A 23,696-nucleotide genomic window follows, 5' to 3' on the forward strand; every position below is an offset into this window, starting at 1 on the left:
AGACACGGGAAGGCCAAGGGTAGAGGGGCACTGGGAGGTCAGCCTGCTCCCCCTTCCTTTGAGCAGCAGCAGCCCCCCCAGCCCCCCGCCCGTGAGTCAGTCGCCCTGGTCTGGACCGCAGTCCCCGGGCTGGCGCTGGCTCTGGAGCGGGTGGGAGAGACGTGCCCGCACACGCAGGGGCCAGGGAGCACTCGCCACTGCCCAGGGCTGACTCACGTGCAGGGGCCCCGGGGGCATGGAGAACCCTGCCCAGCTGCCTTGGTGCCCAGGGAGGAGGCCATTCGTGCCAAGCCCCCCCCCTCGCGGCACCACCTGTTCCTCCCCATGGGCCACCCCCTCACCCACCTGAGGGCCTCTACCCGCCCGCTGAGCCTCTGTCCAGGCCTCCTGGCTCTGCCCTCCTCGGAGGTCAGCACCCAGGCCCTGGACCTCCAACTCCACTCACCCTGGCCCCTCATCGGCCATTGGGCTTGGGTAGAACTTTCTAAATGGATTTGTGCGACTCAGTCACTCTCTGCCTCATGCGGAGCTGGCTGAATAAAGGCTCTCGGCCCCACCTCCCCCACAGGGACCTGCTCCTGGCCCCTCACCTCTCACTGCTCCCCCGCACTGTGACTGGCTGCACCCCAACCGCCCAGCTTCCTGCTCGCAGGCCCCAACCCTCTCCGCCTTCTGTCCTGCTTGACTCCTACGTGCATCTTCCTCCAGGCGGCGGGACCCTTCCCCAAGGCCCCCAGAAGCTCGCTTCTAGCATCTCATCCCGAGGGAGGGGCTGTGCGGCCTTGACAAAGGCATTTCCTGCTGGTCTGGGCTTTGGTTTTCTCCTCTCCTAACAGGAGGCTCAGGGTGCCTTGTCTGTGGGGTCACTTATCCAAATAAGCTAAGTGAGACTCAAGGTCCTCAGCTGTCCCCGGGAAACCTCAGCGCATGTGGCAGTGGGCTCTTCAGGAGCGAGAGACCCCCGGGGAAGAGCGCACGCGCCAGGCACAGGTGAGTTCTTGACTCTTTTCCAACTCGGTGTAAACCACCTGGGCTGCAGGGGCTGAGCAGCCTGCCCAGTCCCCCACCTGGTAAATAACAAGGCTGGATGTGAACCAGGTGTCTCTGTCCCCAGAGCTCGCTGTATTGCCATGATAATAAACCAGGTGGTGGCCGCCACCTCCCTCCACCCTGCCCTGCCCACCAGCTTCATCCTCACCATTTTGGGCACCGCCTCCCAGCTGGGTTCAAGGGGCTTGGATGTCTTCCTGAGCTTCGCTGAGCACCAAGTTCAAGGCAGACCAGGGAACCACAGCTGGCCCTGACCCTGGGGCCACCGCAGATGCCAGGGCACCTTCTCCAGCTCCGGCACCCTTGGGTGCAGCACGAGCGGGCTGGGTGAGTCTCCAGCTGGGGAGGCCAAGGGTGCCCGGACAATTTGCCGATCTAATCACATAAAACTCAGGACAAAGTTAATCTGTCTCATTTAATGATATTTAAAATGGTGATGATGACTGTCCTGCCCAGTAATTAGGCGCAACCAGGAAACAGCTCATGGAAACGGTTGTTATAATTAGTATTTGTGCTACCCAAGTGGGAGGGTGGTGGCTGAGAAGAGGGAAGAAGAAGTAGATGGAACAGGAAGCCTTGGGGACTCCCCAGATCGATGAACCCCAAGCTGACCAGTGCATGAGAAGGATCCCATCCGACTCTCACGATGACTTCCCGTTGTGGGCACTGTTACCCCTTTTCTAGGGTGAGCAAACATGCTCAGAGAGGTCACTTATCCAGAGTCACAGGGTCATTGAATGGCAGCCAGGGTTCACCCAGGCTTGCCCATCTCCCCCTCCAGCCCAGGTGATGTCTTGGGCAGTAGAAGCGACTGGGAAGAGGCTGGGAGGTGGCAATTCTGGTGCCACCTTTCCCTGGGTGTCAGCGAGTGACTTCCCCCTTTGGATTATAAGAAGGAGTGCGTCAACCTGGGGGCTGGGTGAGAGGGCAGCTTTGGAGCCAGGCTCCCCGGAGTCTAATCCTTGGGCACCTGAGCCTTGGAGGGCCAGGGTCTCCTCACAGGGCTATGAAGTCAAAGAGCAAGAAAGACTTGGAACCAGGCGTGAATCGTATCCCCATTAGTGGGGAAAGAGCAGGCTTTGCCGTCAGTATTTTTCGTCTATGAAATGGGGAGGTAGTGGCTGGATCACAGCAGTGGTTTACAAATATACAGATTTTTAATCCCATGGAGCCATTTATTTTTAAAAAAAGAAACTCAACATGGGTGGAACACTGTGGCACACACCTGTATCCCAGGGGCTTGGGAGGCTGAGGCAAGAGGATTGTAAGTTCAAAGTTCAGCCTCAGCAACTTAGCAAGATGCCATCTCCAAATAAAAAAATAAAAAGGGCTGGGGATGAGGCTCAGCAGTTAAGTGCCCCTGAGTGTGATCCCTGGGACCAAACAACAACCACAAGAACCTTGATCTAAGCCGAGCTGCTGCTTCTGTCCTCCATGGCCTAGTGCCCTGACCCTGAACTGGGTCCTCTCAAAGGATCCAAGAAACAGTTTGAAAATCTCTCTGAGAACTAATGGCTCTAAAGCTCCAAGACCGCATGCAGGGTGGGCACAGAAAGTCCCAGCCTCCGTGGGGATGGTGCTCGGCATCACGGGGTGGACACACGGGCCGTGGCACAGGCAGGCCACCCTCATGGTGGATTCCCTGAGGCCTGCTGGCTGCTGCGTGCAGGCGGCACAGCTGTCCTCCATGGAGATGGCTGAGGAGCAGGGGGAGAGCGCTGGACCTGGGCTGGCCGGGGCCCCACATCCTGGCCCAGCCACGTGGCCTAGAGCAGTTGGTGTCAGGGTCTCACTTTCCTCAACTGTGAGATGGGGTGACAGCACTATCCTCATTGGATGTCATGAGGACAGATGGATTCAGGTGTGGGAAAAGGCTCTGACAGTGGACGGCCACCCCAGATGGGCACTTCCTGATCCGGAAGGCTGCTGTCCCTCCTCGAGGACTGACTCTGGAGCCACACTCCACAGGGCCGAGCTCCAACCCCAGCGCCTGCCGGCTCCGCCTGGTTCCTGGTATGCAGTAAGTGCTCAGCAAGTGATTGCTGGGCGCAGGTTTGGGGGACAACAACTATTGGCCAGGTGGCTCCCTGATGCCCTTGTGCGGCGACAGAGCTGCTGAAAAGGCTCAGTGCCTCCTTCCCGGCCTCGGCGAGTGGGGTTCTGAGCTAGCGTGTGGACCAGCTCCCCGGGGCTCTGCTGGGGACCCGTCTTCTGTCCTCAAAGGCCAATCACCTCAGCAGCCACTTCCCAGAGGTTCTGACGCCTGCTTCCTGAGCACCTACCACACGCCAGGCCTTCGCCACCACCCTGCAGGGTAGATAGTGCTGCCCCCACTGGACCGAGGAGGGAAGCGAGGATTGGAGAGGTGACGTGACCAGCAGCTGGCCTGGAGGGCTCCCCTGGGGTGGAAGCTGCTGGAAGGTCTGGAAAGGCTCCAGGGACCCGCCCAAGCTGCTGGGTGCTCTCACCCAGGTCCCAGAGCTGGCTCCAGGGGAAACCGGCAGCCTAGTCCAGTCACCTCCTCTGCAAGCCGTCTTTGACCAGTCCTGCCCCCCCCACGCCTCCTCTGCTGCCACCGTGGGTCCTGCGCCATGCACCAGGCTGGCACCAAGGGCACCACACATCAGTTTACTAGTCCTGCCAAATGCCTCTCTGGCCGTGTGTCCTGGGCAACCTCTCCGATCCTCAGCTCTCTCATGGCGGGTGATAACAGCACAGATCTGGAAAGTGGTGGTGAACAGCAAACTGGGGAAACCCAGAAACAATGGCAAAAACTTATTTAGCACTTACTGCATACCAACACAGGGACTTGCCTGTAGGATAAGGGCCAGAGGGGAAAGTGTATTGGTCCCACCCTGCCATCCCCTTCAAGTGCCAGAGAAACCACAGACCCTCTTCCCTGCAGCTCTGGGCTTTGGGGATGTGGCCAGATGGCACAGGATGGGAATTCAGGCCTGGGGTGCAGGCCCCGCCCCTTTGGGTGTAGGTGAGGATAGAGGGGGCTGTTCTGCCAGGTGATCCTTATCTTTCCTCCTGCTTCTCCAGGCAGCAGGCCTGTCTGGACGAGTCCCCAGGGAGTGGACATGCCCAGCCACTGGCACCCTGGGGCAGCAGCTCATCCTGTCCTGGATGCTCTCACCCAGGACACATTCTTTTCCCTGTCTCCCACCTCCTGTCCCTCCTGGGCTGGGCTCCCCCTCTGCAGGGTCCTGCTACTTCTCCCCTTTCCACACCTCTGGTGGCTCCCCGTGGAGCACTGGCCGGGCCTGTGCTCCTGACTCCACCTCTGGCTTCTCTCCAGGCACTGCTTACAGTCAGGTTCCTCCAACCGCCTGCCAAGGTACCCGGACACCAAAACTGCCGGTGTCAGGGCAGACCTGGGGGCAGCACCCCTGGTGACTGGCAAAGCTGCAGCCCCAGCAGCCTCGGCCACCACCCTGCTCCCTGAGGAGGCCGTGCAGCGTGTGGGAACCCAGACACTCAGGATCCAGATCCCCACCCTGCCAAGGCCTCGGTCTGTAACCTTGAGCTGCCCCTAATCCCTCCCCAGGGCTCAGTTTACCGTCATCTGTGAAACGGATTTATGAGCACATTGTTCTGAGGACTTCAGTGACTTCATAGGCAGCCCTTAGAACAGGACAGAAAACAAAGGACACCCTGGACAAGTCTCAGCTATGACTGCCACAGACACTGCCCCAAGACCAAGCTCACGGAGCGGCTGACCCTGGATCTGGCCCACCGCTGTGTCAAAGTTTTTGAAATGCCAACTTTCTGGAGATTTTGGAGATGACATGAAAATCAGTATTTCCAACTTTCCTTTAAAAAGGAAAAAAAAAAGATAGCAACAAATAAAAAAAAACTGAGTGATGCTGGACCCACATTCTCTCGTGGTAACTGCCCACTGCAGCTGGGGGGTGTGTCCCGAGGACAGGCCAAGTCCCCAGGCTCCACAGCCCACCCTTTCCTCCTCCGCATGGCCCATGGCTGCCTCACTATTTACCGCGCAGTGTCACTCGCAGCAAAGAGAAAAGACACATATTTCTTGGAGCTTTGTCTGAGTCAAAAGTGGGAAAATGATTTATGTGACACTTCAAAATGGGTCAGACTAATCCATGGTGACAGACGTCAGAACAGTGGTGCCTCTGAGGCTGGAAGAGAGGGAACTTCCCGGGGGATGGAAATGTTTGGGAAATGTCGTCTACAGGGATCCCAACGTGCTCATGAGACAGCAGCGAGCCACCGAGGTGGACAAAGGCTGAGAGCATTCAACAGACCCCTGGGCACGGTAAACAGACTCTGGGCTTTGAGGAGGGCGCTTCACTCTTGGCAACGGACCTGTCGGGAGATCCTGATGAAACTTCAAAGCAGATGTCTGCAGAGATGGAACTGTCGTGGGGCGGCCTAAATAACGCCCAGCTTCACTGAGTCAACTTCCAAATCACTGAGTTTGGAGGTCACACAGCTGGGCAATATGCTATTAGTTTCCCCAAAACTGGCTTGGCTGTAGATGACACTTCTGACACCCAGGGTACGATGCTAACGGTTGCCAAGGTTACATTCCAGGGACCCAAAGGCTGTTTTTGCTGAAAATCCTGAGTCTTCCCTTGGGCCGCTGGCGGTCTGATGGTGACCCTGGAACAGGGCTCTGTCCCCTTTGCTGCCCGTGTGCTTTTCCAGCAGCCACAGCAGCCTGAGCACCGGGAGCCCTCAGCCCTGTCCTGGGGCCCGGATGGAGTCAGAGGCCAGGGTATTGGCCCAGGAGGGTGGCACCGGCCACAGGGCAACTCAGCAATTCCTCAGACAAGTTGAAGATAACCTCTGGGCCATCGGAGCCTCATGCCAGACTGTCTCTTGGAACCCTGCCCAACCAATGCAAAGTCACCAGGCTTGTGCCCGGCTCGCCTCCCCCTATGTCCAGGGACCAGCCCGGCCTCTGGGTCGGGCTGCTGTCTTGGGCTGAAGCCCCCGTTAACGCCGCTGTCCCTGTATATCTGTGTTCACATGACTCAATTCTGTTTCCACTGTCACTGAGCCAATGGGTCCCCTCTCTGGTGTCAGTTACATGGCTGTCTGCATTTGTCAAAGCTCCTGGCCCGCGTGCTTTGCCTTGTGTAAGTCGCTGAAGCAGAAAGATGGGTCAGGACGGGTCTCACATTTCAAGGAAAATAGGGACTGATTCCTCCGGGCGTGAAGAAAACGCCACCCGGGTTTAACACGCCGACAGCTGTGACGGACACATAACTCAGGATGCCTCTAGGAAGCCAGTCCGGCTCCCTGCGAGGTCCCTGCTCACTGGGAGCCGGAGACGTGCGGTTCAAGGCCAGGAATAAGGTTCATCCTCAAAGAACGGTCCACACCCGCGGGCCCCGACAGAGAGCCGTCAGCTGTGTGTGGCTCTTCAACTTAATTAAAATGGAATAAAGTGAAAAGTTCAATTCCTCATTTGGACAAGTCACACATGGCTCCCTGACAGCCCAGACACAGAACCCACAGATCCTTGTGGAATGTCCTCCTGGACGACAGTGGTGTGCAGTCGCCAAAGCTGGGCTCCCTCCTGGTCTGGTGCCAGCCTGGGCCTCGGCAGGGCAGCCCGACCAGGCGCCCAGAGCGGCTCATGAACGTGCGCTGAGCTGAACGAGGAGGAGGCCGACAGCCAGGCCCGGGTTGCAATCCCAGCTCTGGCTCTGGACTGCGGGCCTCCAGCAGACCTGTCCTCTACAGGGGACAGTCCCATCAGGACTGGGCCCATCCACAATGTTCTCAGGGGCAATCAGAGCACCAGGGACCAAGAAAAAGCCTGCAGGGGGACTGATGCGTCAGGAGCGGTACCTGCCTGGCCAGACAGCGGGGGCAGGGCGGTGTGAGGGCTAGGGCACTCTGCTTGTGAAGGTGGCCTCTGAAAATGGGGGCAGGAGGGCGAAGATGAGCGAGGCTGGGCTCACCGCGAGCTTGGGGGAGGGCTCCTGAGCCCAGGGAAACTGTCCCCTTCCTGGCAGCTGGATCCTGAGCTGGAAAACAGCACCAGACACCCAGACACCTGCTGTGGCCAAGGTGACAGGACAGGGGCTACCCTGATCCCTGGGGGCATGGACCCCCTACCTGGGAAGGCTGAAGTAGGGACTTACCACGGGAGCCGCTGGGAACAGAGAGGACTGACCGCCCTGAGCCAGAGCTGGCTTTGTCTTCCCAGCACCCACCCTCCCTACCTAGGCATGGCGCAGCAGGGTGTCCACACTCGTCTGTTCTTAGTTCATGCCATGAATACTCACCATGTCCCCGGAACCGGGAACGAGCTGCCTGCCAGGAAGGCATCACTGAACCCGAGTCCTGGCCCTCAGGAGCATGAACTGTCCAATAACACAGACAATAAACAATGCTGCTGAGAGTAAAAATAATTGCCTCTAACATTTACTGAGTGCTTACTGTATGCCAAATTCTAAGTGCTTTTTCATGCATTCTATCTAATCCTTACAAAATAATCATATGTATTTACTGACCTGATCCGAAGAAACTGAGGCACAGTAAGGTCACGTATGTCATCCAGTAAAGATGACCCAGCTCTCAGTGGTGGAATTTGAGATCTGAACCCAGAAATCCGAGTCCCTAACAGTAGGCGGACGGCCTGACTGCGGAGAGGAGTGGGCAGTGTGAGGAGAAAGGACGGCAGGGAGGTACTGAAAGGAGTCAGGGAAGGCCTCTGTGAGCTGGGGACATGCAAACTGAGGCAGGAACGTCCAGGTGCCCATCATGAGAAGAGCACTTTAAGCCCTTGGTAAGAGCAAAGTCCAGAGGCAGGCAGGTGGCGGGCACCTGTGATCCCAGCAACTCCGGAGGCTGACGCAAGGGAATCGCAAGTTTGAGGCCAGCCTGGGCCTCTTAGCAAGACCTGTCTCAAAATAGAAATTTTTGAAAAGAACTGGGGTTGTAGCTCACTAGCATGTGAGGCCCTGGGGTCACCCAAATACTGGAAAAAATGAAGCAGGGCAATATGGTTGTAGGAGGGGGTGACCCTGTCTGACCCTCCCAGGCCCCATGCCATTCTACAGAGGAACTCACTGAGGCCCTGAGGTGAGGCCTTGAGAGAAGAAATCCACCCCCCAAGGAAGCCGATCAGGAGCAAAGCCAGGGCAGGACTGGAAGCCAGGCCTCTGCATCCCTGGCCCAGGCTCCTTCCAGAGCCCTGCACACCTGGCCACCGAGGCTAAGGGCTCAGCTAACAATGCCAGGCCAGCTGAGGGGTCCCCTGTCTTCGTGCACCCAGACTCTACCTTCCTCTGAGTCCAATGCGTGTGTGTCAGGCCTGGGCGGCCCCCTGCTCAGAGTGCACGCTACCCCAGCCAGGCTGCGCGGTGCTGGCCGAGGTGACGGCACTTCCACCTCGGTGGGGCCAGGCTGCCCCCTGCACTTGCTCTGAGCGGTGGGAGCGAGGGCTGCCCTGTGGTGGCCACAAGCAGGTTTTGAAGTCAGACACACTCGGCTCAGCTCTTCGGAGCTGTGTACTGAGCGAGCCCGGCTGCCTCTGAGCCTGGGTTTCCTCTCTGTACACAGGAAGGGAGCAGTGGATTCCCCACTGAGGATCTGAGGGTCAGAAGACACAGAAGAAAGTGCCCAGTACGGCGGCCGGGGCCTCATGTATCACAACGGCAGGGTTGTCTTTTCTTTTTTGGCGCTGGGGATTGAACCCAGGGGCACTTAACCCCCGAGCCACATCCCCAGCCCTTTGTATTTTGAGACAGGCTCAGGGTCTCATCAAGTTGCTGAGGCTGGCCTTGAACTTGTGATGCTCCTGCCTCAGCCTCCAGAGTTGCTGGGGTTCCAGGCGAGTGCCACTGCAGCACAAAGGCAAGTTTTAAACACTGTTGTCACGGTCATTGATGTGAGGGTGCCAGCAGCGCAGGGGCCCTCAAGAGATCATGCCTTGCACTCCAGAGGCCTTTCTGGTCCCTTACCCCCACGGGGACGGGAGCCGGCTGCTTTCTGTACCACTGAGGAAAATAACCGAGGACTGGAAATGGAAGCTCCACCTCGCTGGCTGAGAGCAGCCCACAGGCTGCACACATGGGGCTGCTGCTCCTGGGCCTTGGGCTCTGGACAGGAAATGAGAAGGGATGGGTAAACCTTTGTGGCAGGCAGCCAGGCCCAGGTGAGGCCCCGCCCACCAGGGAGCCTGGCCCCGCCCACCAGGGAGCCTGGCCTTCCCCTGCCAGGCAACCTACCCCGTCCACTGGGAGACTGGGCTGCACCCTGAGCATCCTTGCTGGGTAGAGATCTGGGGCAGGACAGAAGAGCCTGGCTCACTGTTTCCCTAATTAGGCAGCAGGTCACCTACCTCTGGAGCCCCACAGAGGGTCTAGAACAGGGTCTCTTCTAGACAACTGCCTGCCCTGCTGTTGGCATGGAAGTATGATGGGGGGGCTCCCCCCTGGGGACTGGTGGCCTTAGAGATCTCTGCTACTCTCCACCTGCAGGCTTCCCTGATGCTGTTTCCTTTTTCTCTTCTCTTTCAAATTTTTTAGTGTGAAGGAGCAGGGTTTATTTATTTTGGTACAGGGATTGAATTCAGGGGCATGTGACCACTGCGCCACATCCCCAGCCCTATTTTGTATTTTATTTAGAGACAGGGTCTCACCAAGTTGCTTAGTGCCTCCCACTGCTGAGGCTGGCTTTGAACTCATGATCCTCCTGCCTCAGCCTCTTGAGAGGCTGGGATTACAGGTGGGCGCCACCACACCTGGCTTATAGGATTTATTTAAGGGAAAAGAAAAGAGACCGCTCCCTCAGGTCAAGAGGGAGCCCAGTGGGGGCGGCCTCCCTTATACTGTTCTGTCAACTAGAAAACCTCACTTTCAGCTCTTTACTCGGAAAAGGGCCAACTCTGGGGGGCTCAGCCTAAAATTCCCTTTATCTGCAGCAGGAGCAGCTCCCTCCTCCCAGCTGGGGTTTATCAAAGGCTCTCAAGACTCTCGCTGGGCTCTTCTCTCAAATATCCTGCCAGGGCTGGCCACCAGGGGGACATTAGAGTCCACCAACGCAAGGCCATCTGTGTAGGCCTCCCCACGAATGGCAGAGCCCTCCTCACTCCGGGAAAGCCCTCTGTGGAATTGGGGTTAAGAAGGAAAGGGGTGTTTGATGGGAAGGAGGGGTGAGGCCCGAGGGAGCTCAGGCATCTGTGCCTGAAACTGTCCCATCAGCCTGAGCCCTGCCCAGCACCTGACGTGGAGCTCGGCAAACTGGCTGTGTGACCTCAGGAAAGTCCTAGCCCCGGCTGAGCCTCAGCCCCCTCCCTTGTAAACAGGGCTCATACCCCCAACCCCTGTGAATGAGGAGGTGAGCGTCCTGAGCGCCCGAGGACCTGGCCTGGGCGTCACGGCGGGCTGGCACCCGGGCTGATGCCGAAGGTCCTCGGGCTCCACTGCAAATGCCCGGTCCGGAGCACTGCCCCCTCTGGCCTGCCCAGGGCTTCCCTGGCCAGCACCAGCTGAGAACTCCAGAACCCGGGCAAAGCGCCAGAGCTTCTCAAAGCCACCAGCTTCCCGCTGAGGGCTCAGTGGCCCAGCCAGAGCCGTCACTTAGAGCTTATCGCAGCGGGCGCTGGCAGGAGCCTGGTGCTGGTCCTCACTGCCTGGGGCTGGGGCTGGACCAGGGCAGCACCCCACGGCCTCCGAGGGGAGCCACAGGGCTTTGTCCCTTCCTTCCCCGCCACGCAGGCCACCCGGGCGCCTCCCAGGCACGGTCCCGCAGTCTCACCCCCGGGGGCCAGGAGACAGGAAGAGAACCCGGGCTGGAGTGGCAGGCGCTGTGGGCAGGCCTAACTCTGTCACTCCCGCGTGTGACCTGGAGCAAGCTGCTCAGGCTCTCTGTGCCTGTGCTCTCCCCTGTGGGTGGTGAATCGGTGGCCCCCGCTAGGTTGCTGAGGGGACAGAACTGGATCTTCACTAGGCGTCTGGGGTAGCCCAGCACGTGACAGTGACCCCCTCGGGGGCTGAAGGGAGAGTGAGTGGCTGAGTCGTAGGTCTGAGCTCCGCTCTGTGACACAGGAGACGTCCCTTCCTGCGGGTCAGGGCCACGTGCTTCCGCCCAGCTCCCTTTCAGATGGACATTGGTCCCAATAACTCCTCCAGCGCGTGGTTCAAGTGCCGCTCCCTCTGTGAAGCTTCCTCGATGACCCTCAGGGTCATAAGTGACAGAAAATCAACTCCTGCCTGGTTTGATGACAAACATCTTGGCTTGTGTCGTCTGAATGGAGGGAGGATCAGGGATCAGGTGGGAGGTGACACAGGAGTTCAGGTGATGGTGTGCTGTGTCTCCAGGTCCTGATCCAATGGCCTGCCCTCCCTCACTCTCGTCCCTGAGCTTAGCCATCTTGGCGGGCAGAGGGCCGGGTCGGGCTCCCCTCGCAGCGGCCTGGAGGACAGAAACCTCCCCGGGAAGAACTGACTGGCCAGGCCTCATTCTTGTGCCAGTTCTTGTGACAGAGTGGGGTGGGGCCAGATACTGTGACTGGCAGGGGGGACAGTCCCCTGAGGAAGGCAGCTGCTCTTAGCCAAAGCAGGAAGAGCAGCCCAGCAGGACCAGCCCGTCCCCACGGCCACACGACAGCAGCCCCCCCACAGTCCTCCCTGTGTTCCCACGCGCTCTGCAGCCCTCCGCGGGCCCAGAGGGCTCAGGGACAGCTCAGGGACTTGGGTCTGGGTGGCTCTCTTTGCTGTGGACCATGAAGTTCTGCAGGAGCGGGCTCCGGGTGGGTTGTCCCTCAGCCCCGCCCCTCTACCTGATGTCAGTCATCAAACCTGGAAACCATGTTGACAAGGACACTGCCACCCACCTCTTGGGAAGCAGGATGCGGGTCCCTGACACCGCCCCTGGAGAAGCCGGACACACACTCAAAACTCACTTCCCTGCGCCTGAGGGCTGGGGAGGGAGGAGCGCAGTGGGGATGGTGAGGCTGACTCACTGGGAGGTGGGCTCCTCCTGGGGACAATGGCTGGGTCACAACCCCAGCGCCTCCCCTGGGCCCAAGGTCCAGCCCCTCCTCCCTGTGTCCTATGCTCCAGCCACACAGCGACGCGAGGAGAGCACCCGGCTGGCACAGCGCTCTCCTGCCCGTCGGCACCATGTCATCAGAGGCAGGACACAGGGCAGGCAGGCGTGTGGCAGCCCCGGGACGCAGGTGGCCTGCATGCTTGGCCTGGCCCCGCGCCTCGGCTTCCCCATCAGTAACAGCATGAGCACCCCACGTCCAGGAGCACTGGTGAGAATAAGAAGGGTTCAAAGGTCACGCAGGGGGACGCGGGCGGCTGCCCACTGGACTCTCCCACCGCCTGCAGGCTCAGTACTGGCCCCGGGCCCCCATTTTGCAGAGATAAACCTACAACTCAGAGATAGGAACTTGTGACGGAGCCAGGCCTGTTTGTCATTTCACTCTGCCCCTCTACCCCCAAACGCTCCCTCCCGCCCTCTGAAATCCCGCCTAAGAAGTGCTTGTCCCCAGCTGCACAGTTCCCAGGCCTCACCGGGAACCGCTCCCCACATCCAGCCCGGCAGAGGGGACCCGCGGCCAAACCAGATGCTGCTGAGCTGCCTCTGCCCAAGGAAGCCCCCCGGCTCGGCTTCCCACCGGGTCCCCGCTGCCCCCACACACCCATGTGTCGTGCTGGCCTGGGGCTCTGCAGGCGACCCAGGAGGATCCCCTAGTGGGGAGCGGAGGACTGACAGTTGCTGACCGTGGGGGAGCGATGATCGTACTAGCTCCAGAGGACACGAGTGGCCCATGTGTGGACTTAGCTCAAAGCAGTCCCCAGGCCCTGAGGGGTTGGGGGAGAACCAGGGACAGGAGGACGTGACAGTGGGGGTGGGAGGATGGAGACTAGGCTCAGAGTCCACTGGAATAAGCTGCTGTCCCAATCTTAAAGTAGGAAGAGCAAAGATTTTGGAACAGTAGATCTTGGGGTGAATCCCTGTAATTTATTGCTGTGTGTCCCTGGGCAAGTTGCCTCACCTCTCTGAGCATGTATCCTCATCTATAAAATGGGAACATGTACACCCACCTCATTAGGCCTGGAAGGAATTACAGAGGAAATCCAGGAAAAGGCACACAGGAGTTCAAGTCCTGCCTGCTGAGGGACACTGCCTAGGTGTCACTGCCTAGGTACCAGCTGTGACACTGGATGCAAATGTCCTGGCTCATGGGCAGCTGGAATGACCCTGGGGGTTTCACCTGAGCAATAGAGTGGCCTGGGTTATGGACTCAGTGGAAAGACGAAAATGTTGCTGCTGTAATGACAACAGCAGTAGCAGACGCGGCGAAACTGCTTCTTGAGCCGTAACTTTGTTCTGGGCCTTTGCTTGCGGTCTCCGTGTGTTTTCTAGTTTACTCATCCTGTGACTCCATGTAAGAAGAGATGTGCAAGTAGAGGCACAGAGACGTTAAGTAACCAGCCCAAAGCCACCCAGCTGGTGGATGAGATAAAATTTGAATCCAGGTCTACCTCACTCTTATCACTCTGGAGTTCTGCAGAGTGGAGTGGAAATCCTGGTCGGGGAAGCGTGGCTAGGTCAGGCAGGTGTCCCTGCTTGGGACATTCACATGGTGACATTCCCAAACCCCCTCTTGGGCCCCCCAAATCACGGCTCTGTAGCCATCCAGCCGGGCCCCTCCTTCCCCTCTGGGGCTTGGCTCTGCTCTGCTCCGCACAGCTCAGGAGCCAGTTTGCAATTTCACAATTAATAATTAGGAACAAGTTTTCTTCTCTTTTTTTTTTTTAAAAGAGAGAGTGAGAGGGGGAGAGAGAGAGAGAGAGAGAAATTTTAATATTTATTTTTTAGTTCTCGGTAGACACAACATCTTTGTTGGTATGTGGTGCTGAGGATCGAACCCTGGCCGCACGCATGCCAGGCGAGCGCACTACCGCTTGAGCCACATCCCCAGCCCAAGTTTTCTTCTCTTTCAAGAGGGATTTGCTAGAGCCGAGGTGACAAGAACACAGCAGGGCTCCTGAGAGCACCCAGGGTGTCTGTCCCCAGGCCAGAGATAGGCAGCCCCTCTCCTGAGCAGGGCCAGCCAGGAAACGAAGGGTCAGGTAGCCTCTCTCCCCCTTGCCCACCACGCCTCCCCTCCAGGAAGCTTGCTGACCACCCGGCCCATGGCTCTCAGGTGGTCCTCTGACCCAATGCCACTGACTGTCTCATCAGCGGCCTGTAACAGCCCCAGGCGACACAGAGAGCCCTACGGGCGTCTATGCAGGTGCTGGTCCTTCTATCTAGAAGCTTTCCCTGTGCACCGAGCTCTGCAAATCTACCCTGTTCACATGGCAACCTCAGGAAAGAGCTGGCTGATTCGGGGGTTGGCTTTGGGACCTTGGGACAAGATGTGACCTTTCTCTGAAATGGGAAGGACTCCTCCTTAGGAACGACTGAGTAAGACTATGAAAATTTCACCCAGAACCTGGCAAACATCCACTCGTCTTGTGAACAGATGTTTACTGTGCACCTACTACATGCCGCCCACTTGACTCGGCTCACAACGGTGAACAAGAGAGAGCGACATTCCTGTCCTGGGGGCTTCTCACTTGCAGAACAGGAACCCCGATATCCTTGGCCAATTATCTCAGTCCTAAAATGTGGGGCCTGACCCGATTCCAATCCTTAATGAATACCAAATAACGTCTCCTTGGAACCTTCAGGTCACCAGGAGCCAGCGCTCGGGTGACAGCAGTGAACATGGTAATCGCCCATCTCCAGTGGCCTGGATAAACCACAGGATACAGCCCCAAGGTGACATTCACACTCAGGCCCACAGGAGGAGGGACCAGCAAGCTGCAGAAGAGAAATGACAGCCTCCTGCGTGTTGTTAACACCTCCAAACAGTGGGCGGCGCCAGGTGTCATTTAGGGAGGTGGCAACGTCTGGTTGTCATTCACAAAGTAGTTTCCCCATGAGATGCACTGGCCGGGGCTGGCCCTGGGAGGGCCCGGCAGGGAGGGGATGGCTGTGTCTGGAAGGTTTCCTTTTGCATTCACTGTGCTCTGCACTTTGTAGACTCCAAAGGCTGTGGAGTCAGACAGATGTGAAGAAAAGCCCGCCGTGCTTTGCCTCTGCAAACGGGGACCCGGTGCGCACGGCTGGCCTCCAGCCTCGGCCCCTGCTGCTGTGAGGGGGTCTCCACAGTGACTAGCTGGAGGGAGGGGCCGGGCCCAGGCCTCGGATGAAGAAGAAAGAGCTCGCTAGTCGTCACAGGCCAGGCCACACTGCGGCAATTCTTAGCTGGTGACACATCAGGGGCCTGGCAGTTGCGAGACCTCGGTCCCTTCATCAGCACACAGAAAGTCGAAGCCAGGCCTGGTGGGACTCCCGCTGCCTCTCAGACCTTCTGCGCAGTGTCCCCTGGGGGTCCTTTGAAGCCCAGAGCTGGAGGGAAGCCGGGCTCCTCCCCTGCCCGAATTCTCCTGGGCCTCCTGAGACCTGCGCATGCTCCAGGAGGCATCTCAACCACCCTGGACCCGAGAGACCCTCTGGGTGACCTTGGCTGGTCCCTGGCTCTAGCAGGTGTGGCTGAACTTATGGGATCTGGGGGTCTGATTTCCGTCACAGATCCAAACTCAGAGTGGGATGCCGACCTTCCCAGACTCACACAGAGATGACAGCCCCCCTCTCTCTCACAGACTAGGGCAGCACCTGTATCTCCAGGTGCCCACCCCTCCAGCTGTTATGTGTAAATAGTCCCTTCCCCCTCCCCCAAACCCAGGTCAAATCTGGGTTTGATCCCCACTACTGGGGAGGGTGGGCGGGGGGAGAAACCCGGCCAGCGCTCCCTTGCTCTCTCAAGTGCGAGGCCCTCCGCCATGTTCTCCTGCAGCAGCAAGCCCTCACCAGATGTCAGTGCCAGGCTCTTGGACTTTCCAGCCTCTGGAACCCTGAGCCAAATCATTTCCATTTTTATAAGTGACCTGATCTCAAGTATTTTGTTATAGCAGCAGAAAACAGCTGGAGATGCTCTCCTAGGTACCCACATTTTGTGGGCTTTGAATGGAGTTGGGTTTGTACAACTCCCGGGGCTCATTTCCTCATCAGCTGGGTAAAAATAATCATCCAGGCTGCGTAGGGCCGTGTGGAGGGGTGAGAAGACCTGGCCTGCAAATGGCCTGGCGCATACCAGATGCTCAATAAAGTCTGACTCTGGGCCGCCCCCACCTACAGGGGCACCTCCGGCAGTGTGCCAGGCTCAGGGAGGCACTGGCCACTGCTTCCCTGGCCTGTCTCAGGCCCCCACTGGGCTGACAAGCAGTCCGGATGTTTACACTGGCTGGTCAGGGCCCTCTGCCTGCCTGGGACAGGCTGAATAAACACACCCGGTCCCACGGCTCCCACCACCAGCTTCCCACGCAGGCAGGCGGCTCTCCGCTGCCTGCCGTTGCCCTGTTTACAGCTCACACCTGAGAACCCTAACTCCAGAGGAGGGGCGCAGGGAGAGGAGGGGCTCTGTGGTCCGTAGCTCTGGGCTGGGACAGGTCTCCTCCTGCTGCTGGTAGGCTGGCTTCCTCATTGATAAAGAGGGGTCGAGGCCAGCGCCAAGCCCACAGAGGACGACAAACATGAAACGGGGTGATTTGGCGAAGGCACTGAAGACGTCCTGGCTCACAGAAGGTGAAGGAGAGATGGCTTCAGAACTGTCATCGCGGTTTTAGGAGTCATTACTCATTAAAGAGTTTGGCCAGGAAGTCAGCGGAAGCTCAGTGCACATCCCAAAGCAAATAGAAAATTCTTGGCCAGACCGTGCCCAAAAATCTCCATACACAGCTCACACTAGTGGCTCTCCCCGCCCCAGGCCACCGGCCCTGGAGCTGCCCGCAGCCTGGGGACACCTGAACCTGTAGTGCTCTTCCCTGGCCTAGGTCTGAGCCGGGGGACCAGCTGCTGCCACTGTTGCTGGGCCTCCCGGTCTGGAAGAAGGGGAAGGGGCCATTCTGACTGTCCACCCACCCCGTGCCAGGAGGTGCCCAGACACTGTCCACATCATCTTCAAGATCACCCAGGGCCAGAAGTTTTACTGTCCCTAATTTACAGAGGAGGAAATTGAAGTTCCAAGAGGCAAAGTCACTCTCCCAGGGTCCCATGTCCCAGAGCTGGGGCCTGAAACCCGGGTTAGCCTGACTGATTCCACAGTCTTGGCGCTCACCAGTCTGCCCTGGGGTCTCTCCTGGGAGAGAGGAGACAGGGACATAAACAAGCCTAACACAGACCAGAAAGGCCTTGGGGGAGGGCCAGATAAGGGGCTGGGGACAAACACAAAGAAGGTCTGGTCAATCTCCCTGGGGAGTCTGTGTGAATGGCACAGGGGACTCCCCTCAGGGAGGAGGGATTGGCAGCTCAGGAAGCTTCCAGAGAGGGGCAGGGGCGGGGGCAGGACCCCGAAGGAGCCTGCTGAGTGCAGACTCCAGAGCTCGGTTGGGGACAGGCTTCCTCCACCCAGGACCCCACCTAGGTGACTCAAGCTCTCTGAGCCTCCGTTCCCTCCTAGAAAAAGGTGGGACAGTGATGTGCCCTTCTCTTGAGGTGGCGGCAAGGGGTAGATGAGCTCAAGCAGGAAAGTGCTTGGCACAGCCTAGAGGGAGCAGGGGCTTTGCCTGTGACTCTAATGACTCTGGGCGGCTGGGGCTGGGGCGTGGTCACAGGGGGACGGAGGCAGGCATCTGCCTGGCACCAGCGAGGGCCAAGCATCCCCACCTCTCATCTCACTCTGTCACCAGGCAGCCCAGCACAGTGGCTGTTTCTGTCCCCATTTTACAGACAGGAGACTGAAGCTCAGGAAGGCCAAGTGACGCATCCAAGGTCACTCGCCTGAGAAAGGATCCGGTTATGTCTCTCCCCCAGCCCCCCCTGCACTCTTAACCCAACACCTGCTCTCACTCTGAGGATAGAGAAACTCACAGGGATCTCGGGGTCTGGCCCCGTCACCCTGTTCAGCCTCATTCCACAGCCTGTCCCCACCCTCCTGACCCTGGGTCCTCTAATGACTCTTTTAAGTCCTTCATATTCCCTAAATCACAGGGCCTTTGCACACACCGCTCCTCGCACCCAGAATGCTCTTCCCTTCGTGCCTAGTTAACATGGCCTCTCCTTCACATCATGTATCGAAGGCCACATGGGAAGGGACGTTCTGCAAGCTGACCTCCCTGAGCTTCTGACGGGGACCCACCTGCACACACTTGTCACTGCTGCAACTCCCATGTCCTGTCTCTACTCCTTCACACCATCATCAGGTATCCATCAAGCACTTAGTGCACCAGTCACTGTCCAAGGTACTGCGGGGACAGGGGAGAGCCAGAGGAGGTCTCCATGCTCAGGGAGTCACCTCCCAAGGGCAGGAAAGGAAGAGGGCAGCGCAGGGTGCGGGAGGGTCGGGGGGACCTAGGAGAAGCTAGAGAAGAGGCGGGGTCAGCGAGGGTCCCTAGGAAGCCTGACCGGCTCCCAGGGTGACGGGGAGCCGCAGAGGGGTCTGAAGCAGGCCGTGCCCTGCCCAGACCTGAGCTGCTGAGATGCAGCTGAGCAGGAGGAAGGCACCTGGAGAGCAGGTGCCCGGCCAAGGCCGACCAGGGCCAGAGGAGCAAAGAGCAAGGCCGAATCCAAAGGATCTGGTCAAGAATGGGGATGGGGGACAGGGGGACACCCTGAATTCCATCCAGGAATGGATGCCCTGGGCTGAGGTGGAGGGGCAGGCCACAAGAAGGTCTGGACAGGACAGGGGACAGGGGTGGCCTTCATCAGTGAAGAGAGGAGACGCAGAGCGCAGGGCAGAGGAAGAGGGGATGACCTCGAGGCCCACGCCATCACGGGTCTCAAGAAAGATAGGAAGAAACCCAGACAGGACGCAGGACGCACCCACACTGAAGGGCACCACCGTCCACATCACCTGGCCAGCGCCCTCCACGCTGCCAAGGTCCTGAGAAACAAGACAGGCTGAGAAACTGCCCCGGACAGGCGAGGCCAGAACGACGGGACAAGCAAATGTCACGCGGTATCCCGGACAGGACTCCGGCACAGAAGAAGGACGTCAGCGTCAAAGCCGGTGACATTGAACACGTGTGCACGTTGACAGGAAGGCAGCAGCGTCTCTCAGGGTTGACCACGGCAGAGGAAATGGTCAGCGTCACAGGGCTACACCGGGGAAGCCGTGGGGCGAGGTGGGGGACCTGAGCCAGGCTGGGCAGGTCTAAGGACACAGTTCAAGTCTGCTGCAGTCTCATCTTTGTTTATCTTAAAAATTTGTGCCAATTCTGCATTCGACTCCAAAATAGCACGTTTGGACTTAATGTGCCTCGCTCTATTCCCCAGGGCAGTCCGGACCCTGCCAGGAAAAGCCAAATGTAAAAATCAAGCATGAAACCTCAAGAGCTGGGTGAGCAGCCCGAGAGGGAGGCTGGGGCGGGGGGGGGGGCGCGCCCGGAGCCGCGGCTGGAGAGGAGCCAGGCGCGAGGCTGATGGGGACCAGCCGCGGTCGCTCACACTCCCTCATCCGTTCATTTTCTCCATTTATTCTTTTTACATAACGTGTGACACTATGTGCCAGCACTGCTCTGGGTGGGTACGACAGGGGACAAAACAGACCCAGTCCTTGCCTCCGGGGACCTGATATGCTAGTAGGAGACAATAAGAACGTCCAATAGGGAGCAGGTTCGGTTGTGGCAAGTGCCAAAAAGAGGGAAGAGGGACAGAAAATGGGAGGTGGGGGCGAGTGTCACTAGGCTGTCGGGGGAGGGGGAGGTGATGTTTAAGGAGACACTCACGGAAAGTGAGACAGAGGTTTTTCTCAGCTGTGGGTGGTGACCAGCTCTCCTGGAGGCCCAGGGAGGTGGCAGGAGTTCCTCCAGGCCACCCTGGAGATGACCCGGGAAGCCAGGGAGGGCTCGAGGCTGAATCCAGGTGGCTTCTCCCCAGGGAGGGCAGTGAGGTGCATCCTTGCCCACCCGCCCCCGGCTTGGCACATGTCACCAACTGAGGGAATCCATCCCACTTCTCCCTCCCTCGCTGAAGCTAGATTTCCAAATCCTTCAAATAACGACCATGCCACAGGCCGGCCAGGCTCCAGGGCTGGCTGCCAACACCACAGGACTTAGGAGAAGAGACGGGACAAGGGGCGGAGAGGACCCTGCTACCTCCCCTCGTGCACCTTCTTAACCTGGCCTAGCCTCAGAGGGGGGAGAGGTGCATGGGTCAGCCCACCCTGCCGAGGGCTCAGGGCAGCAGAGGACAGGGGAGGCAGAGGCCATCAGTGGGGGACTGAGAGGGACGCCCCACCTTCTGGGCCCAGCACGATTCTGCCCAGGGTGACCCGGATGCCCACCAGGGATGGGGATTCTGGCCTGCCCGGGTCTGGCTGCCCCGCCCCTCCAGACAAGGTGCCCCCCAGAGCTGAGGACTATTGGGGGGCCCGAGGTGCTGCTTCTACCCCACCCTGTCGCTCTCTCTCCCACTGAGAGACAAACATCTCAGGGCTGGAGAAGTGACTCATCTTCCCCAGAGGACCCGGGTGGGGCTGAGCCAGGATGGAGGAGCCTCTGGTCACCAAACCCGCCTCCCTGCTTTGGCTGATGGCCCCGGGCCCCAGGAGGACAGGGAACAAAGGGAGGCAGAGGTGCCCCCTCCCTACCCAGCCCGAGTGTGTGTGTCACTGGGTGTCACCCAGCCTGCTCAAATACAACCTGATGGAGAAGAAAAATTCCTCAGGACTTTCCTGAATGAATTTAGGGTTGACTCATGGCCACCTGGGGACATCGCGAAAACTCACAACTCACCAAAGAAGGAAGAGACGGTTCTCCTTCGGAAGCTCTTCAGTGGCGAGTCAGAGACGGGGAGAGAGGCTCACACCTCGTTCTGGTTTTTGCTCTTTTTTTTTTTTTGTAGTGGTAGATGGACTGAGTGCCTTTATTTGTGTATGTTTCTGTGGTGCTGAGGAGGGAACCGCATGCTAGGCAAGCGCTCTGCCCGCCCCCCCAGCTACAGCCCAGCCCTGGTTTTATTCTTTAAAGGAACACATTACACCATGGGGGGGGGTAGGACTGACTGCAAAGTGCAACTGTGAGTAGTGAACTCTGTTTCTTTGTTGGCTGACACTAAACGCAGCTCCCTAAAGGCCCGAGGGACACACACTGCTCCAGGACCTGCACCTGCGCCCCAGCAGACCCTGCCTGAACATCTGCCCCAAGTGGGAGACAGCCAGGGTCTCAGTTCTCAGGGATGGCCCCCCTCCCGCCCCAGGGAAAAGAAGTCACAGTGGCAATTAAAGGGCATGAGTGCCCCAGGGCAGGACGGCACCACCTTATTCAGCTGAGAACGGGCTCCCAATGTGTCCAGAACATCCCCTGCTAGGGTCCAGTAGGACCTTCTCATCCTCTTCTTTTCTCTTCCTTCCTCTTTGCTGCATGAGGCCTTTCTGAGCTGTAAGCAAAGCACCCTGAGTCTTGAAGGCGGATGCTCCCAGGACCTACAAAGAACAGACTCTGGAATCAGCAAGGATTCTAGCTCTGTCACCTCTCACCTGTGGGGCTTTGGCCTCATTCTCATTGCCTCCCCAAGCCTCAGCCTCCTCATCTGTTAAATGGGGGCACAGGCAGAAGGTGATGGTACACACCTGTAGCCCAGCTACTGGGGAGCATGGGGCAGGAGGATCGCTTGAGTCCATGAGTTCAAGGCCAGCCTGGGCAATTCAGCAAGACCCCCTATCTAAGAAACACTGGGGACACATAAAACCCATCTCTTTAGAGCGAACCCGGATAGGAAACGAGTCTGTCTGTCGCCCAGCTCAGTTAAGGTCCCGCAGTGGGTCCCACCGCATGCTCCAGGGAGCAGACCCGGAACAGATAAGGGAGGCAGTGAAGCGGGTGGCACAGAGTGCCTGAGGAGGTGCTGGCTCCTTCCTTTGGACTTCAGCTGAGGCTCGGGCATCCAGCTTCTGCATGAAGCCGCTGGGGGCTTTCTCTACCCGACTCATTCCCAGACTCATTCCCAAACTTAGTGCGCGGCACCCAGTGCAGCTGAGGCCGTGTCCTCAGCCAAACAGTCACTTCCCCTGCACGGCTGACACCTGCGTGCCCCTCCTGAGCGAGGACCAAAAATACCCGTGTGCGGGGAGGCGGGAGGCTCAGAGGAGCCACAGAAATAGGGCAGAGGGAGGGGGTGGCAGGAGCGAGCACAGCACTTGAATGCCTACTGTGTGTCAGGCTGGTGGGACACAGGACCCTGGGAGGCTGTGGGGGGAAGGTCCTAGACTCCTGGCCAGCTGGGGACCAGTCCCCAGAGAGGGGTGAGGCCCAGATCAAGAGTCCAGGAGGCTGAGGGGAGAGGAGGCTCCTGACACAGTGAGAAAAGGGAGCCCAGCCTCACGGGGTCCGAGTCCTGAAAAAACGGGGCCAGGTTGCTCCTGGGGGAGCCGTGGCTGTCCTGGGGCCAGGAAGGGATGGCTTTGCCCAGGGGGAGGAGGTGCAGGAGGCCCCCGGCCCCTAGTCACTTAACAGAGCCTCTTAGAGGCCAGCGGTCTGGGGAGGAAGCCTCTCTAACTCTCCCCATTAGGTGGGAGGCCAGGCCCAGGCTTTGGCCCGTCACCCTCTCCTCTCGGGGACAGGGGCATCTCCGCAGAGCTCTGCAGGCCGGTTCTGCTCCAGGAGGGGCTGTCTGTGCACAGGAGGTCCAGCCCCAACTGACCCCCACTTCTGTGGAACTCTGTGGAGGCCCGGGGAGGGCGGGGTCCCCAGGGCCCCAGTCTCTCCAGGGTCACAGAGGTCATGAGGAAAGAATTTGGAGGTCAGCGCACTGCCCTTCCCCCATCTGCGGCTTCAAAGCCAGAGCGGCTGCCCTCCCAGCATCCCGCTCCCCTGAAGCTGCAGGGAAGCAGGGGCGGGAGGGGGCAGCCACCAGAGGCCCGGGTGAGGTCTGCGAAAGCAGCTGCCTGGACCTGGCTCCAGGCCGGAGGCTCCAGCTCAGCATCTGGGCTCTGCCGCTCACGTGGTGTGACACCGGCAGCTCACAACGACCCTTCTGGGCTCTGCGCTCCCACTTGTCAAAGCCATGGGCGGGCGCCCGGGCCCCACCTCCATCAGTTACCAAGCCAATCGCCAGGCGCGGTCAGCTGACCCTGCTCCTCCATCTGGGTCCCCTCTCCCAGGCCAGCACCATCCTGAGCCCACTCCTGCCCCTCCCCCAGCCTATCTCGCTGGCACCTGGGACCAGGCATGAGGTTAATAAACGGCACAGGGGACCCTGCTAACCCTGCTCCCAGCCCTGCCAGATCCAGGCAAAACCCCCACCCCGTCAGCCATACGTTTTGGCTTTTTCTTCCTTTGAGGACTTAAAAGGGTTTTTTAGTGTAGAAAAAAAAAAACAAAGAAAATGAAGCCTTTGCAATAAAGAAATAAAGAAAAAAAGTTTAAGTTTGAACACACACACACACACACACACACACACACATCCTAGGGACAAAGTCCAAATCTCTCCCCTGGTCTCTCTCTCTCTGCCCCTGCAGGGCCCAACCCTGGCCACCCTTCCCACTCAGCCTCACCTGGGTCACTGTCCCCTTGCTCTTTGCTCCAGCTCCATGGAACACACTATGTAGGTCGCTCACCTCGGGGCCTTTGCAGATGCTCCTGTTCCCTTAG

This window comes from Urocitellus parryii, unplaced genomic scaffold, assembly GCF_045843805.1.
Source record: "Urocitellus parryii isolate mUroPar1 unplaced genomic scaffold, mUroPar1.hap1 Scaffold_79, whole genome shotgun sequence".
NCBI lineage: Eukaryota > Metazoa > Chordata > Mammalia > Rodentia > Sciuridae > Urocitellus > Urocitellus parryii.